This window comes from Mustela lutreola, chromosome 4 (assembly GCF_030435805.1).
Source record: "Mustela lutreola isolate mMusLut2 chromosome 4, mMusLut2.pri, whole genome shotgun sequence".
NCBI classification, from domain to species: Eukaryota; Metazoa; Chordata; class Mammalia; order Carnivora; family Mustelidae; genus Mustela; species Mustela lutreola.
The window spans coordinates 23,660,924-23,680,891 of NC_081293.1; positions in this window are offsets into that span (position 1 = coordinate 23,660,924).

Below are 19,968 nucleotides of genomic sequence, written 5' to 3' on the forward strand. Positions count from 1 at the left end.
TGTTAAGTTCGAAGTATCAAGAAAGAGATTCACAAGGGAAAGTGTACTAAGACACTTCTAGAAGGAAGAGTGTCACTTTGCTTTGTTAATCTTTTTAAACTCTTGTCTGAAGTTTAGCAAGTGTCCCACAATTTTGGTAACTGAGGTGAGGTGAACTGGTGATACACTTGGATCTTTTCAAGGAGGAAGGGGGAATGAATTAGGGTGCAGAAATTGAATATAGGTGGAGACCAGAGTGGAGATAACAAGGAGACAGATAACAAGGAGACAGTGCAAGTCTGATGATGGGAGGCCCTCCCTCTGGAAAAAGGAGAGCTGGGTATTCTTTTCCAAGTCTTACCCCTTGATCCTATTTTCTTTTCCTGATGCAGGAAATACCCTTCTATTAAAATCTTCCTTCTTCACATGAGGATGAGGAAGGCAACAGCTTTAGCTCTGCTAAGCAACCGTACTCTCCTGAGATTGATGATGCCCAAATCACCGAACCTGGAAGTTTGACTGCTTATCGTTTAGGCTAGGTTTTCTACAGATGGCTAATCTCATTTCCCGCATGTTGAATTTTTCCTAGCTTTCTGCTCAGAAGGTAATCTAAATTTCATGCTTAGGGAGTACCTTTCTCTTACCCATGAACATATGCTCCAAGAGGGAGTATTTTCTCTGCTCATTTTTAACTCATAAAAGATTCAGGAGGCTTTTGGGAGAGGAGGAAAAAGAAAAAAGTGGAAGATTTCCACTGCCTGTTGAGAAGCCACCACCCCATCTGCATCTCTGAGAAGTTGCCTTATCAGCAGGTGCACTGAGAAGGGGGTCAAGCTTTGTGCCTGGATATCCCACATTCGGATATCAACTGACGAAATTGGGGATGGACAACTACTCAACACATGGTCATTTCAAAATCTGGACAGAAGAACTCTTTGGCTCAAAAAAAGACAAGATGGAGTAATTAGATCCCTCCTCTTTGAAATTTCTCTAAGAGTCTTAACTTGAATCCTTCTAGCTGCAGGAGCATGGACTGGAAGGGAAAGTAAACAGAGGGAGGAATAGGTGTAGGCAGGCCAAGGAAATCAGCAATGAGAGACCATGCTCTGCCTGAAAGACAGAGAGGACGAGACGACCACTGAGCCTCATAAGAACTGGAGCTTAGAGCTGGGAAGTCAGAAACCAAGAACAATGTCTGATCCAGAGATCATTTGCCCAAGATCTCAGCTCATGACCAGAGCCTTAAATAACACAGACATGAGTTTTAGCCAAGATATTATATTTCGTGGTTGCCCCTTGATGGCCTCCACAAATATTTATTAAGAACTTCCTTTACTTATAATTTTTAACTTTTTTGAGGAGCTGCCATACTGCTTTCCACAGTGGCTACATGAGCTTGCATTCCCACCAACAATGCACGGGGTCTCTCTTGCTCTTGTTATTTCTTGTGTTTTTGATTTTAGCCATTCTGACAGGTGTGAGGTAATATCTCATTGTGGTTTTGATTTGCATTTCCCTAAACGATTAGTGACGTTGAGAATCTTTTCATGTATCACTCATATGTGAAATTTAAGAAACAGAAGAAGAAAAAGAAGAAAAGAAGAAAAAGAGACTCCCCCCAAAAAAGACTCTTAAACTCTTAAATACATGAAATAAACATGCTTACCAGAGGAGAGGTGGGTGGGGGATGGGTGAAATAGGTGATGGGGAGTAAGAGTACACTTATCATGATGAGCACTGAGTAATGAATAGAATTTCTGAATCATCATATTATACACCTAAAATTAACATAATACTATATTTTAATTATACTTGAATAATAAAGAGCTTACTCTATACCAAACACACAGAGCATTAAACCTTAACTTCAATGGCCTCAAATAGTTCTCAAAAATGGGAAAAAGAAAAGAAAAGCTTCTGTGCTAAGAGTTTTATGGAAAAAAGTAGAAGAGGAAATTTTGAAACAGCAGCTGAAGTCACAACATAAGGGTAGAACAAGACTGCAATAATTGAAGGACTGTCTGAATTTCTATCAACAAATTGAGGACAGCTCACACTCCAAAAGCCAACCACAGGGTACCTGCAGCTTCTCTGTGTTTATGACCATTGGTTCCTCATTTCAGACAGTATATACCATTTAGTCCATTTGACAGACTGGTTAGTTTCTCTCTGGTACAAAACCCATAGTCTGAACACAACAAAGAGGAATATGTTGATTTGGCTTAGCTGATTCCTATAATATGCAAATGTGTTTCTCTTCATTGAGATCCCCAGCCCAAGACACAAGAATAACACACAGGTCAGAAGCACCCAGATTAGCATGTGATAAAAGGGAGCTAAATGGGAATCAATAATTAATTAGCTTTTAAAATCCTCAAATAGTACCATGAAGTACAAAGTATTATTTGTACTTTGAGAAGAAAAGAAACAAAAGCTTAATGATGTTAAATCCCTTGCCAAAGTCACCAGGCAGAGAAGACCCAATTTTGTTCCTACATTCCATTAGTACACTGACCAGAAGATGTCATCCAGGCTTCTCACCTAAACTAACCCACAACATTGACAATAGCAAGATGATCCCAGTCTAAGTTACATGTTCACAGATCAGCCTCAGAGTATGGGAAGGACCATTGTAAAGAATGAGCTAGAAAAGGTGGGATGTAATCAAGCAAAAGATAACAAATGAACAGCATAGGCAATGTAGTCAATTGTAATAATTACAGATGGTCACTGCACTTATCACAATGGGCAGTCCAATGCACAGAATGTCTGGAAGGAAATCACTATGCTGTAAATCTGAAGATAATATAATATTGTATGTCAACTATTCAAAAGAAGAAGACCATAGATGAGTGGATATTCAGTTGTGTGAATGTATTCAGAGTTACTGAAGCAAAAAAGAAAAAAGAAAAAAGAAAAAGAAATACACAGGCCTTCAAGCCATTGTTGGGAATGGTGAGCTGGTCTTAATTAGCAATAATTTGCACAAGGTAATATGGCAATGTTTTCTCAGGCAAACAGGGTGGCTGGAAACTTAATTAGCAAGAAAATCTCCCAAGTTGTGGCTTGTATCCCTTCCCACCAGGCAAGTGCCATGTGAAAACAGTTTGTGCAGTGACAAAAGCACAGAGTTAAATAATGAAGCAGTTCTCCAGTCCTTGGGAGGGAAGCAGGGCAGCCTTTCCCAAGGATTCACTTAGTGTTGACCAGTGGGAGAAAAGAGGAAAAAAAAAACAAACACGAAGCCATTCACACACCAGATGTTCCTGCTAAACAATCACTTTCAAGAAAGCTCAACTTGTATAGATGATAATCATTCTTGAGTTTGGGGACTCAGCAGCCACAGAAGAGAATTCCTGGTAGAGGGATGGCTACCCTTGACAGCCCACAGCTGGGACAGGTGGCAGTAATTTAGTCTGGGGTCAGGGGGCTCCACTGTGCTGTGTACTCCCACCCCCCACCCCACCTTAACCTGGCTCAGGCCTGGAGGCTGGGACTGTAGCCCTCAGCTCTCCATGGTTGTAAGGGGTCAGAAGACTTGCTTCTTCCTGCTCCTTGAGACAGTATATTGAAGAAAGTGTAGGGGTCCTCTACATCTTATATCTGTGGGGGCACCTCTCAATCACAGGAAGGGGGATGTCTTGTGTTGTGATCTGACCACCAGAGGACAGTGTCTTAAGTTGGGTTTCCAGGAAGGAGAACTTGAGACAGAGATCTAGGGCAGGTAATTTGTTAAGAGGGTGATCTAAGGCAGAAGGATGGAAAGAGAGGAAGAATCAAGCAAGGATGTAGTGTCAGGTTGAGTATAGTTTAGACTTGACCCCACAGGCCTCAGGAGATAAGTGATACCATAGACATGACCCATCCAAGTGGAGGGTTGGTGCTTCCAGGAGAGTCGAGGATCCCCCTGGGGCAGGAGCAGTTGTGAGACGTTTAGCAGCCAACACTCATAGATACTGGTACGTAGACTCCATGGCAGGCAAAGAAGTGCAAATACAGGTGGAGGGAGAAACCAGGAAATTGCCTTCCCACTCATCTCATTGTGGTGGCAGCTCTGAGTCGGTGCATTACATTCATTACAGGGTGATATATCTCATTTGATAGATACAAGGCCCGGATAAGATAGGCAGGACAAACACAATTTCTCTTTGGTACTGTCTCCTATTTCCTAGAGAAGGAAATGTGCCCAGATAGACTGAATTACTAGCCTAAAGGAGGCAGATAATAGGAGATGAGTTGGAAACAGAATCCAAGACATCTGCCTTCAGGTTCTGTGCCCTTTTCTGTCATGTCTGTTTCCTACCGCTCATGGCTAAAGGTGAGAAAAGTCAAATAATGACACAAGGATAGCAGAGGTGGAGGAAACAAATGCGACAGGGCATGAGGACAGAAGACCAGACCTGAGGTGCCTTGAGCAGGAAGACTTGATGAGGGGTCCCATCTGGGCTGGGCCTCTTCTGTGGTGGTGAGGATTTGGATGAAGAGGGGATGAGAGCTTGGCAGGCTCAGGTGGTCCAGAGACTAGAATTATCCAGTGTGCAGCCAGAGTAGAGTTTCTGAGTCTTTCTGGGGAGGGGCTGGATTTGCATAAGCAACGGTGCACCCTGTGTGTGTTGGAAAGTGGGTTCTCAATCTTGGAATCCCACCTTTGTGCTCATTCATCTCACAGGGTCTCTCCATGTAGCATCCCACACCCTCTCCAGCTTGTAAATTCAGTTGTAGTTTCTGAATGTTCAGTCCCAAATAAGTTGGCCCGAGACTACAGAGAATGGTGTGAAATTGTTTTCCATGATCAGATGAAGCAGAAGAAAGCCCTCAAAACTTAACATGCAGTTTCTATGCAGTCAAGATAGGATATCATAGAATGAACATGGTTTAGATGAGGTCAAAGTATTCAAATGCCCCACTTTTGCTTCAAACACTCCTATCCAAAAGGTTCCCCAGAGTCTCAAGGAAAAAGACAAAGGGAATCAAATTGTCACCTTCTTGTTCCTCAGGCCTGGACCACAAAACCTAATGAAGAAGGTGGTGAGAAATGTGCAGGATCCCTGTGGCCTAGCCTAAACACTGAGATGGCCTCCCTTCCCATGACCCACCCTGCTCCAAGCTCCAGGGGAATCCCAGGACATCCAGCTCAATCTAGTCCATGAAAATATGGAAAGCTGCAAGAATTCATAAAAAGAAAACTCTTTTTTGCTGTAAGAAGGCCACATCACTGACCCCAACAACTAGCCACCAGAATCTAGGAGAGAGGTGGCAAATGGAGTCTTCACTAGAAACTTCAGAAGGAACCAGTGCTACTGACACCTTGATTTTGAACTGTGATGGAATAAACTGTGGTTGTTTTCAGCCTCCTGCTATAGTGACTGTAGCAGATTGCAGCTTGTTAGGTGCTGTGTCTTGGGACCACTCTTAGCAACATATGGATGGATGAACGACCAGACTGCCCCCCACCACCAGACCTCAGCTACCAGGGAGAAACCTATCAACCAGAATTCTAATCTGCACTGAAACATGGGGGTTTCCAGAGTCCCCTGGGGCCAGGAACCCCACACAGAAGCTTCTGCCTTTGGCCCATCAGCCAGCATCCTTGTTCAAGAACACCCCATTAAGCCAGGCTTAAGCTTTTCTCTGGGCTCCTGGGAAATATGTTCAAATAAATGACAAAGCTGTTCTCCTTTTTGGCAAAGGTCTTTTATCAAGTGATGCAGAGTATATTTTCAATCATTCCCATATCACAATGAAGAGACAAACCCTGTTAGCATGTGTTTGCAGAGAAAGAAAACAAAACAAACGTAAAATGCCACCACTTGGTTCACCCAGTGACTAGCTGGGTTTTGAGCCTCCATGAATCTTAGCAGTAGCTACCGAAGTGTAATTCGATCTTTTTAACTTCATGATATATAGTCATGTCAGTGGCTTTAAGATAAGGAAAAGACTTTGGTGAAAAATGAAACTTCTGATGAATAACTTGGGGGATGTTGAATAAAACACAAATATTTCTTTCCTCAGTCAGAGATGTTCCAAATCCTGCTGAGCTTCCATCCCTGTCACTGCCATCCTTGTGTAGGGAAAACAATCAGGGAGAAGGAAAGAGAAGAAATTTGGGCACTTGGTGTAGGGAGTGGGGGGAGGAGGAGAGACCAGGAAAAAGAAGGGGAGGAAAAATTCAGCATGTAATAATTGAAAGATCCTGAAAGATGCAGGAAAATTGGCACATTGTTGATAATAACCATAATAACAAAGTTAATAATAGGATTTCCAAAGGACCTCCTTGGTCTCAGATTTGTTGTAAAGAAAAGGAGCCATTCAGCTGAGTTTAGCAATGCTGGCATTCATCCCCAGCAGCCTAGCAGCCACGTCTGGAGCTGGATACTTGTCTCCTGCACCCTCCCAGCCCCCTTTCCCCACCCCCCTACAAAATTATTGGTATCAAGCCTCTATTCTGAGACTTGACAAAAGAACAGGTGTAAACATTCATGGGAGGGTGGGAATGGTTTAGAGGTTGTATTTTCTAAATGTATTCCATTGTTTCCTACAGAAGGGAGAAGAGACAACACTGGATTTGTCAGCTGGGTTAGAGTAGGGCACATGTGGCCCAGGGGGACAAGAATCGTGTTTTGGCATGTCTGAAACATCCCCTGCTGCTGTTCTGGGAGGGAGTCTCTTTCCTCTGCTACATAGGTGTTCCAGGGAAGCTCAGAGGAAGGGTGGGGATGAAGGAAATGCTCCTTTATGGTGAACCTGTGAGGCTTTAGATGTTTTCTAGTTCAATTTCTTCAAAAGAGCAAAAGGGAAAATGAGGCTTATGGAGGTTAGAGACTCACCCAAGACCACACAGCTAATACATGAAAAAGCTGACATTGAACTTGGATCCATAGCTCTTCATAGGCAAGATCCTTGGAACAACATCATGAGCCTGTCCCCAGTGGTGGAGGCGGTGCCCTAGATGAGTCTGGAATGGGATGGGAGTCCTTAATTCTGAGAACTTAGCAGAAGAGACTCCATTCAAAAGAAGGACATTTGTGCAATACATCAATAAACACTCATAACAAGTATATACTGTACTGGCAGGGAGAGTCAAGATGGTGGAGGAGTAGCAGAGTGAGATGACATCAGGTCACAAGAGTTCAGCTAGATAGTTATCAAACCATTCCAAACACCTGCAAACCCAACAGGAGATTAAAGAGAAGAGCAGCAATTCTAGAAACAGAGAAACAATCACTTTCTGAAAGGAAGGATGTGTGGAGAAGTGAATTCGAGATGATGGGAAGATAGACCACGGAGAGGAGTGGGGGCTGCTCCCTGCAAGTGGTGGAGCAACGGAGCACAAAATTCAAGCTTGTAGAAGTCTTCTCCACTGAGGGACATTTTTCCAGAGGCTAAGCGGTGGTGGAGACCTTGCAGGGACAGTGTGGTCTCAGGGCCTGCAGGGTCACAGAAGGATCAGGGGTGTTTGAGTGTAGCAGAGCTCCGAGGTATCAGAGTGGGGAAGCCAGCTACAGAGACAGAGCCAAGGAAAGAGATCTTAGCCCGGGGTTGCCTTAAACTGTGATCCAAGGCATAGTTGGGCTACTACTTTTCAAGCAGGGACCTCACAAGTGGCAGATCCAGAGAAACTCACCTTCCTCCTCTGGAGGCAGGAATCTGCTGGGGTTAGAGACTCCAAATGGGGCCATGCACCAGAGACAGAAACACTTGATCAAAGTCCAGGTGAGCCCAGAGGGTGGCCAGAGACCAGGGAGACAGGAGGGATTGAGTGCTTTTCTCCGAGGGTGTACTGAGGAGTGGGGCCATGAGCTCTCAGCTCCTCCAGGTGGGAGATTGGGAAGCTGCCATTTTCATTCCCATCCTCTAGAGCCCTACGGAAAGGTTTCAGGGAACAAAAGCTCCTGAGAGTGAACACGACCAGAATATGTAGCTTGGCCCAGGTGAGGGTGGCACAATTCCGCCTCCGGCAAAGATATTTGAGAATCACTACAACAGGCCCCTCCCCCAGAAGATTACCAGGAACATTCAGCCAAGACCAAGCTCTTTTAAAAAACAACAAACAAACAAACAAAACAGCGGAATTCCAGAGGAGGGGAAAGCAAAGCATGGAATTCATGGCTTTCTCCCCATGATTCTTTAGTCCTGCAAAGTTAATTAAATTATAAATTTGTTTCTTATTCTAATTTTTTTAACATTTCCTTTTCCTCTTTTAATGTTTTTAAACTAGTTTATCTTAACAATACCTTTCTTTAAAAAAATATTTTTTAAACCTTCATTATTATAGTCATATTTCATTCTTCATCCTAGCTAACTTTTTCTTTTGTATACACATAGGATTTTTTTCTTCTAAAAAATTTTGGGATACAATTTCTTCTAATAGATCAAAATATACTCCAAATCTAGCACAGGGCATTTTTCTATTCTCCATCCTGAGCAAATTCTCTCCACTTTCTTGTTCTTTCTTTTTCCAACCAAATTATCAATTCCTTTAAAAATTTTTTTTTCAATTTTCATCTTGTCATATTCCATACCTTCATCAGGTTTACCCTTACTTTTTTTTTTGTGTGTGTGTATACATATATATATATATATATGTATGTATGTATATATATCTGTATATATATACATACATACATATATATATATATATGTTTTTCTTTCTTTAAAATTTTGGGAGGTAGTTTCTCCTAAGAGACCAAAATATAACCAGAATCAAGAGGGTGGCTCTGTTTTATTCATCTAATACACACACACACAATTTATATACATATACTATTTATTTTTTATTTATATAAATATTTATTTATATTAATATTTATATATTACTACACAAATATATTTATAATACATTCTAAATATATGTTAATATATAAATATTATATGTAATATATAAATATTAAATTTATTAACATTTATATTTATATATGATTTCTTTATATTGATATTTATATTTATTTATATATATTATATATATACTTTTTTAAAATTTCATTTTACCCCCTTTCTTCTCACCTGACTTGAGGTCTCTTCTGACCTGGTTAGCATATATTTTTCTGGGGTCTTTTCTACTCTTTTAGTATTTGATTCTCTCATTCCTATATTCTTGCCTGGATAAAATGACAAGGCAGAAAAATTCACCACCAAAAAAAAGAACAAGAGACAGTACCGAAGGCTAGAGACCTAATCAATTCAGACAATGGAAGTATGTGAGATCTAGAGTTCAGATTGATGATTTTCAGGGTGCTAGCTGGGCTCAAAAAAGGCATGGAAGATATTAGAGAAACCTGTCTGGAGAAATAAAAGCCCTTTCTGGAGAAATAAAAGAACTAAAATCTAACCAAGCTGGGAAAAAAAACCCTATTAATTAGGTGCAATAAAAAATGGAGGCTCATACTGCAAGGGTAAATGAGGCAGGAAGAGAGAATTAGTGATATAGAAGAAAACAAGGGACAGAGAATAAAGAAGTTGAGCAGAAGAGAGATAAACAACTACTGGACCATGAGGAGAGAATCTGAGAGAAAAGTGATACCATAAGATGAAACACCATTAGAATAATTGGGATTCTAGAAGAAGAAGAAAGAGAGAGGTTCAGAAGGTATATTGGAGAAAATTATAGTAGAGAGTTTCCCCAATATGGCAAATGAAACAAGCATCAAAATCCAGGAGGCACAGAGAACCCACCTCAAAATCAATAAAAATAGGTCTACACCCTGTCATCTAATAATAAAACTACAAGTCTCAGTGACAAAAAGAAAATCCTGAAAGCAGCTCGGGAAAAGATGACTGTAACATACAATGGTAAAAATATTAGATTGGCAGCAGACTTTTTCACAGAGACCTGGCAGGACAGAAAGAACTGGCATGATATATTCAGAGCACTAAATGAGAAAAACATGCAGCCAAGAATACTATATCCAGCTATGCTATCACTGAAAATAGAAGGAGACATAAAAAAAACTTCCAGGACAAGCAAAAATGAAAAGAATTTGCAAACACCAAACCATCCCTACAGGAAATATTGAAAGGGGTCCTCTAAGCAAAGAGAGAGCCTAAAAGTAGTAGACCAGAAAGGAACAGAAACAATATGCAATAATAGTCACCTTATAGGCAATACAATGGCACAAAATTTATATCTTTCAGTAGTTACCCTGAATGTAAATAGGATAAATGCCCCCATCAAAAATGACAGGGTATCAGATTGCATAAAAAATAAAAACCATCAATATGTTGTCTATAAGAAACTCAGTTTAGACCCAAAGACACCTCCAGATTTAAAAAGGGGTGGAAAACAATTTACCATGCTAATGGACAGCAAAAGAAAGCTGGGGTGGCAATCCTTATATCAGATCAATTAGATTTTAAGCCAAAGACTATAGTAAGAGATGAGGAAGACACTATATCATACTCAAGGCTCTGACCAGCCAGTATATCTAACAATTTTAAATATCTATGTCCCTAACATGGGAGCAGCAAACGACATAAATCAGTTAATAACAAAATCAAAGAAACACTTTGACAATAATACAATAATAGTAGGGGACTTTAACACCCCTCTCAATGAAATGGACAGATCATCCAAGAAAAAGATCAACAAGGAAATAAAGGCCTTAACTGACACACTGGACCAGATGAACATCACAGATATATTCAGAACATTCCAACCCAAAGCAACAGAATACACATTCTTCTCTAGTGCACATGGAACGTTCTCCAGAATAGATCACATCCTGGGTCACAAATCAGGTCTCAACCAGTACCAAAAGACTGCCTATTTTCAGACCACAATGCTCTGAAGCTACACCTCAACCACAAGAGGAAGGCTGGAAAGGACTCAAATACAAGGAGGCTAAAGAGCATCCTACTAAAGATTGAGTGGGTCAACCAGGAAATTAAAGAGGAATTTTAAAAAATCATGGAAACAAATGATAATGAAAACACAACTGTTCAAAATCTGTGGGACACAGCAAAGGTGGTCCTGAGAGGAAAGTATATAGTGATACAAGCCTTTCTCAAGAAACAAGAAAAGTCTCAAGTACACATCCTAACCTTACACCTAAAGGAGCTGGACACAGAACAGCAAAGAAAGCCTAAACTCAGCAGGAGAAGAGAAGTCAAAAAGATCAGAGCAGAAATCAATGATTAAGAAACCAAAAGGACAGTAGAACAAATGAATGAAACCAGGAGATGGTTCTTTGAAAGAATTAATAAGATTGATAAGCCCCTGGCCAGACTTATCAAAAAGAAAAGAGAAAGCACCCAAATTAATAAAATCATGAATGAAAGAGGAGAGATCACAACCAATACTAAAGAAATACAATAATAAGAACATATTATGAGCAAATATACACCAGCAAATTTGACAATCTGGAAGAAATGGATGCATTTATAGAGATGTACAAACTACCAAAAGTGAGCCAGGAAGAAATAGAAAACCTGAACAGAACCATAACCAGCAAAGAGATTGGAGCAATCATCAAAAATCTCCCAATGAGGGCACCTGGGTGGCTCAGTGGGTTAAAGCCTCTGCTTTCAGCTCAGTCATAATCCCAACGTCCTGGGATTGCGCTCCACATCGGGCTCTCTGCTCAGCAAGGAGTCTGCTTCCTCCTCTCTCTCTGCCTGCCTCTCTGCCTACTTGTGCTATCTCTCGCCAAATAAATAAATAAAATATTAAAAAAAAAAATCTCCCAATGAACAAGAGTCCAGGGCCAGACAGCTTCCCAGGGGAATTCTACCAAACATTTAAAGAAAAATTAATACCTATTCTCCTGAAACTGTTCAAAAAATAGAAATGGAATGAAAACTTAAAAACTCATTTTATGTCAGCATTACCTTGATCTCAAAACCAGAGAAAGACCCCATCAAAAAAAGGAAATTACAAACCAATATCCTTGATGAAAACAGATGCAAAAATTCTGACCAAAATACCAGCCAATAGGATCCAACAGTACATTAAAAGGATTATTCACCATGACTAAGTGGGATTTATTCCTAGGCCACAAGGTTGGTTCAACATCCATAAACCAATGTGATACAATACATTAATAAAAGAAAGAACAAGAACCATATGATACTCTCAATAGATGCTGAAAAAGCATTTGACAAAGTACAACATCCTTTTTTGATCAAAAGTCTTCAAAGTGTAGGGATGGAGGGTACATACCTCAATATCATCAAAGAAATCTATGAAAATCCCACAGTGAGTATCATTCTCAATAGGGGAAAAAATGAGAGCTTTTCCCCTAAGCTAGAGATGCCTACTATCACCAATGCTATTCAACATAGTACTAGAAGTCCTAACCTCAGCAATAAGACAACAAAAAGAAATTAAAGCCATCCAAATCAGCAAAGAAGTAGTCAAACATCACTCTTTGCAGATGATATGATATTTATGAGGAAAACCCAAAAGACTTCACTCCAAAACTGCTAGAACTTGTACAGGAATCCAGTAAAGTGTCAGGATATAAAATCAATGCACAGGAATCAGTTGCATTTTTATACACCAACAATAAGACACAAGAAAGAGAAATTAAGGAGTCCATCCCATTTACAATTGCACCCAAAACCACAAGATACCTATGAATAAACCTAACCAAAGAGGCAAAGAATCTGTACTCAGAAAACTATAAAGTACTCATGAAAGAAATTGAGGAAGACACAAAAAAATGGAAAAATGTTCCATGTTCATGGATTGGAAGGACAAATATTGTGAAAATGTTTATGCTACCTAAAGCAATCCACACATTTAATACCATTCCTATCAAAATACCATCATTTTTTTTCAAAGAAATGGAACAATAATTGTAAAATTTATATGGAACCAGAAAAAAAAAAACCAAATAGTCAAAGGAATGTTGAAAAAAAAAAAAAAGCCAAAGATGCCAGTGTCACAATCCCAGACTTCAAGCTCTATTACAAAGCTGTCATCACCAAAACATTATGGTACTGGCATAAAACAGACACATAGATCAATGGAACAGAAGAGAAAGCCCAGAAATAGACCCTCAACTCTATGGTCAACTAATCTTCGACACAGCAGGAAAGACTGTCCAATGGAAAAAGACAGTCTAGTCTCTTCAACAAATGGTGGTGGGAAAATTGGACAGCCACATGAAGAAAAATGCAACTGGACCATTTCCTTACACCACACACAAAAATAGACTCCAAATGGATGAAAGACCTCAATGTGAGACAGGACTCCATCAAGATCCTTCAAGAACACAGGCAGCAACCTCTTCGACCACAGCCATAGCAACTTCTTCCTAGAAACATCACCAAAGGCAAGGGAAGCAAGGGCAAAAATGAACTATTGGGACTTTATCAAAATCAAAAACTTCTGCACAGCAAAGGAAACAGTCAACAAAACCAAAAGACAACTGACAGAATGGGGGAAGATATTCACAAACGACATACCAGATAAAGGGCCGGTATCCAAAATCTATAAAGAACTTATCAAACTCAACACCCAAAGAACAAATAATCCAATCAAGAAATGGGCAGAGGACATGAACAGACATTTCAGCAAAGAAGACATCCAAAGAAGGGGCACCTGGGTGGCTCAGCAGGTTAAAGCCTCTGCCTTCAGCTCAGGTCATGATCCCTGTGTGTGTGTGTGTGTGTGTGTGTGTATACATATATGTGTGTATATATGTATATATATATATATATACGCACACACACACACACGTATATATATACATATATGTGTGTATATATGTATATATATATATATATACGCACACACACACACAATGGCAGAGAAAGGCAATTATCATATGCTCTCCCTGATATGAGGAATTTGAGAGGCAAAGTGGGGGGTTTGGGGGGTAGGGAAGGAAAAATGAAACAAGATGGGACTGTGGGGGAGACAAACCATGAAAGACTCTTCATCTCACAAAACAAACTGAGGGTTGCCAGAGGGAGAGGGGATGGAGAGGGTGGTTGAGTTATGGACATTGTGGAGGATATGTGTTATGATGAGTGCTATGAAGTGTGTAAGCCTGATGATTCACAGATCTGTACACCTGGAGCAAATAATACATTATATGTTAACAACAACAACAAAAAAAGCATATACTATAAATGGAAAATCGTTTGGAGAACAGACTCTTTTCCAAAGCTGGCAGGGCCCATCTGAACGTGCTCACCTTCCATTCCATGTCTTCCCCAGGTGATCTCACCCAGGCCCACGGCTTCTAGAATTCCAGTTCAGAGCCCTCTAGCTAACCCCCTGTATCAGAGCATCAGGTGTGTGCTAAAGCTCCGGTAAGAAATTGGGTCCTAGGTTCCTTTCTCTTTAAAATGTCTTTTAGCAGCAGGCGATGCCTTCCCTAAGCTAAGTTCTTCATCCCACAGTTCATGCACAATCTCTTGCCACGTTTGATAACCACTCAGAACCTTAATTGGTGTTGTTTTGTTCCAACATTTGTTAACAACAGCAAATTACTTATGGATGGGACATCGCCAGTAAAATTGCTAGGCAGAGAAGTTTCTCTACTTTTGTGAAAGAAATAAAAGAGTAGCAGAGACCAACATAAGAGCCATTTCCTTTGCCAAGAATCTTGAGTAATGATTTCCTGTATCTTTAATACTCATTGTGAAGGACCTAAGTAATTACAATTTCTTTTTCCATTTATAAAGACCACTATACCATTCTCAAGCAGATATTATGCCTCCACAAGTCTCTTTTGAAGTTATTGTCCATCTTTGACCTATGAATATTCTTATTTTAGCTATGCTTAATAACTGGCATTGCAGAACAATCTTATTACACTTTTTAAAAGTTTATTTAAAAGAACTTGAATAAAATGCCCAGAATCCTGCTACATCTGGAAAACCATTGTGGACTTTTTTTTTTTTTTTAATGTATTTATTTGACAGAGAGAGAACACAGGCAGGGAGAGCAGCAGGCAGAGGAAGAGGGAGAAGGAGACTCTTCACTGAGCAGAGAGCCCAAAGTGGGGCTCAATCCCAGGACTCCACATTATGGACATTTGATATGACTTTTAATTTTCCTATTTTTGAAAAAATTATGAAATGAACATATGCTCATCATAAGAATTTGGAATAAAATGGAAAATACAAACTTTTGTGCAGATTAGAAGGTCCACATTTCTATAAATCCAAATCTGACTTTTAAAAAAAATTTGAAGATTTTTTTAGAGAGCACGAGCAAGTTGGGGGAGGGCAGAGGGGGAAGAAGAGAGGATCTCCAGCAGACTCGTCGCTGAGCACCCAGTCCAATGCAGGGCTAGATCCCAGGACCCCTGAGATCATGACCTGAGCAGAAATCAAAAGTCGAACACTTAACCAACTGAGGCACCAGGGAGCCCCGTAAATCTCTAACTTTAAAATTGGTTTTATAGCTGCCTTCCAAGTCCATTTCTCACCATCCCTGTGTTCCTATTCATCCTCAGTTCTGCCATTTCCTCCCTGTTTGGAGTTCTATCACTGTGCCAGGAGAGAAGGGAAAGGAATATTCTAGGTGGAAAAGAAAGTGTAAACCCCAACATGTGGAACTGCCATTTTCTTTGAGAATTCATCCTTCACCTCACCACCAGCTTTCCCCTGGGGCGGGGGGTGATGGTCCCACCTACCTGTTACTTTTCTCTAAATGATCCAAGTACTTTGTCTCTCCCTCCCCCAAAGCGTAAGGAAGTTGAATAAATACTTACAAGACTGCTCCTTAAATTCTAAGTTCCGTAAGAGCAGGATGTGGGCCCCAGATTCATACCTGAAATTCCAGCGGCTACAGCGCCACGTTCTTCATTCCTTGGTTTGTGTTCAATAAATGAGGAAAGAAGAGTGACTTTTAGAATGACTGGAATGTTCATCCTCTGACCACCATCAGGTTCTGCCTTTGTTACCATCCTCTTACTCTCCCCGGTCGTGGGGGAGGAAGGACTTGTCGCCTGGTGTGGGGAGTCCCCACGGGAGAGTAAATCCGACTGTCTCGAAATCTCACTTCAAAAGCCAGAGCAGTATCTACAGGTTTATTTCCCCGGCTAGTTTCCCTCCCCTTTCGTTTTCTAAGGCTGTCCTAATAAGCACCACAGGTGAGGTGGCTCACGCAACAAAAACGTATTTTACCACAACTGTGGAGGCTAAAAGTCAGAGCTCAGCAGTCAGCTGTATGGGTTTCTTCTGAGCCCTCTCTCCTTGCCTTGCAGATGGCTGCCTTCCCCTGGTGTCTTCACCTGGTGAGCTCTCTGTAAACTGTGTCCTAATTTCTTCTCACGACGATATTAATCAATCGGACTTGTATCCATCCTAACAGCCTCATTTTAATTTCGTCACTTCTTTAAAGCCCTATTTCCTAACACGGTTGCATTCTGAGGGGCTGGAAGATAGGGTTTCAATATATAAATTTCAGGGTGACACATTTCAGTCTGTGGATCATACAGTGAGCATGTGAACTAAACTTCACCAACTGGGAAATTTATCAGCAACTTTAAATTTTCAGTAACATGAGGATAGAAGAGATCACTGGAGTTCATTCATTTTGGAGGAAACCCCTGGTAAGATAATCTGCCAGGAGCCCCTGGTAGGATACTATCCGTGTTTCCTGATTTCCATTCCGTCCTACCTCCTGCCTCTTTCCAAGTTATGTTCTTCAAACTTGAGTTGATTCCATTGGCTTTTAATAACTTTCCCATAAATTCTTTTTGCTTGAATTAGTCAGGAGCGGTGACTATTTTCTGCAACCAAGAAACTTAATTGATATAATGTAATAAATATCTTTTTAAAAATTTTTAAATATTTATCTTAGAGAGAAACTGTGTGTGCATGAGTGGGGGAAGGGGCAGAGAGACAGGAAGAGAGAATCCCAAGCAGACTCTCCACTTGAGCAAGGAGACCAACACCAGACTTGATCCCAGGACCCTGAGATCATGATCTGAGCCCCAAACCAACAGTTCGCCGCCTGACTGAACTACCCAGGCACCCCTTAGATAATTTTTTAAAAACCATCTAAGGCTTTGCTCACTGACCTCTGACCATGTCGGGGTTCACCACCCCAATGAGAGGCCCTCAAAAGGCTGAAAAGCTGATAGTAGATCTTCATAAATAGTTTTTGGGCTCAGAGGTTGGGTTTCTATCCCTGGGTCAGGAATTAAAAGGGAGGGGTGAGTGGAACGTTGAAACATCTTTGACTCTGAATTTTAAGTTAGGGTGAACGTACATTGTGGTTTGCTGACAGTCCTGCATCATGCTCGTTTTCCCAGAGTAATTAAGAATAGTACTCCATTCATCCCCAACTGTGTCCCAGTTTGTATAAAAAATGATATGATCACCTCATACTAAGTGTGTTTTTATTGTCTTCAGTATCCAGAGCTGAGTCTGTTGGAAAGCAAGCAAGTTCTCAATAAAACTTTTTAATTTCTTTTTTAAAAAGTTTTTATTTAAATTCTAGTTTTCTCAACATATGCTGTAATATTGGTTTGAGGAGTAGAATTCATTATTCACATATGAGAGCTCCATTACTCATATTTAACACCCAGAGCTCATCACAAGTGCCCTCCTTAATACCCATTTAGCCTATACCACTGCCCACCTCCACTCCAGCAACCATGAGACTATTAACTATAGAGCTCAATAAATACTTTTTCAGTGAGTGAACGAACAAAATGGATCTTGCCCCATTATCATCTATAGATGCACATTTAATTATTTATTTTTCTTCTACTAGATGTCACTTGCTGTGTCTGTAACATTAAGCCAAGAAGTTTTGGAAGGACTGCCTCTTGCTACAGGGGGCTCTTAGAGACACGTTTGGAAGCCTGCCATGTTCCTGTTAGCACCCATGGTAGTGGTGGCTGCCTCTTTAAATGGGACACATTGCAAGGCAAGGTGTGAAGCCCACCTGTTGTTAGAAAGTCTGCCAAGATCTGAGCTCCACTGGGCTCAGAATTCGATCTCCCCCTACAATCCCTCCCTACTGCTTGGATGAGGCTCCAACCTGATCAGTAGGCAACCAACATGCCACTAATTAGGAGGCACAAGGCATAGCAGAGGATGATTAGCTCATGATGAGCACACACTGCCTAGAGTTGTCTTGTTACCATTATAAATAGATTAGAAATCTGGGGAGCATCTGTATTTTCCCCTCACAGAGGAGAATCTGAAATTGACAGGTTGAAATGAGAATGTGTCAAGTAAAGCTTTGTAATTGACAAAGATTAACTTTATTTCTCTAGACTCACCTCTCTCATCTTCCTCCCTCGGTGCCCCTCCCACAAAATATCCTAGCTGCCAATGGAAGCAGCCCAGCAATTCTCTAATTGAACCATGAGATTTTGGAAGGTCAGTGCATGAAAACCATTCCGGCGCTCCAAGGACCAGGTGTGTGTTTATGGAGACAATTAAGTGCTTCCCAGATGATTCTATCCAGAAACCAAGGAAAATAGATCAGTGACAAGAAAAACAATTCTGTTCTTTGTTGCTTTTTGTATGGCCACCTTTCTCTTTCCATCCACCATGTTTGGACATACTCTTAATTGCAACCATTTCCTGGAGTACTGACAGCAATAACCCTCTGCAAGGGAGAATAAGCAACAAAAGATTCTGCATCATATGAAGAGGCTACTGTGAGAGGCTCTAGGGAGAAGTAGAACTTTAGTGGGGAGAAATCCTTAGAGCCTAGCAGACTCCAGCCCATGGGACACTTAGGGCACAGATATTTCAGCACAAGAAGTCTCTATTCTTATGGAGCAGACCACATACTTTCTCAGGAGCAAATCACTGAAGGCCCCACTTTATCTGGTTCATTTCTAAGAGCTGCAAACAGTGTTGTTCCCCAGATACTGAGCCATAATGACAGATGGCATGTGTGCCTGTCATGATCTATTTTCCTCTGTCTTTGGTTGACGTTTTGAAAAGAATCTGCGTTTTGCGCTCCCTCTCTGAAAGAGCTCTCCTTGGGCCGTGATTGGAGTTGAAGGCAAGAAACATGTCCTCGGTTCCTTCAGATATATAAAATATATATTTTTACAAATAATTTTTTCATTTGTTTTCCAATGTGTGACAATAAAGGAATTCAAGTCAGTGACCCTCAGAGAAGCTTTGAGGGACCTGAGAACCTGGAACAGCACACATCCTCACACAAGCTTTGTACAAAAGGGAGAATAAACAAGAAGTTAGGTTATAAATTCTGGACCCAAAACCACCATGAACGAACAAGGCCAAATTATTTTGGTCCTGGCAGCATGGCTATCTCCAGGATATCACCACATCTGGGAAGACAGAGCATATTTCAGAACCCGAGAGCCTCTAGTCCTTAATTTTATGACGTGCTCTTGGCAGCCCTTTTTAGAAGTATACATTTCTTGGCCCTTCTATAGGGTCTGTTACCACAGTCAGGTTCTTCGGCCCACCATGAGAGCAACTGGGCCAGACCCAAAAGTCAAAGGTACTGGAAAAGCTTTACAGGAGCTATGGCAACCCCCCCCCCCCTTTATAATTAAAAACAAAAAGAAGAAATACCCCCAACCCTCTTAGACTAACTTCCCAGAGAATAGCAGAGGCCCTGCCTAAATAAAGTCCCCACCCAAGTTCCCACTCTGGTGCAATAGCTATTAAGGGAAAAGAAAAAAAAAAGCCTTATCCTGATTGGCTGGAAGGGCCTCGTCCTGATTGGTCGATATTGACAGGCAACGCAGGCAGCTCATTGGTGGTTTTTGGAATCAGGGTCCTCTGTGTTTAAGCCTGGCTTGTGTTTGGGCCTGCGTCCTGATTCTGTTGCTTGCAGGAGAAACTTTTTGACAATAACAGCCAATAGAAAATGCCCCAGGTGCATCATGTTTTTCACTTGGGGCTTGCTCCCATGGTCCCTGTCTCACAAGGAAAATTAGATCATTTATCTATCTATCATCTATATTTTAAAGCAATAAAAAGAGCTGTGACCTTAGGGATTAAGGTGTAAATAGCTGATTTTAACGAAAATTCTCTTCCTTCTAAGGGGTACTTGAGGAGGACCAGGTAATTCTGATTCTTTCCCTGAAA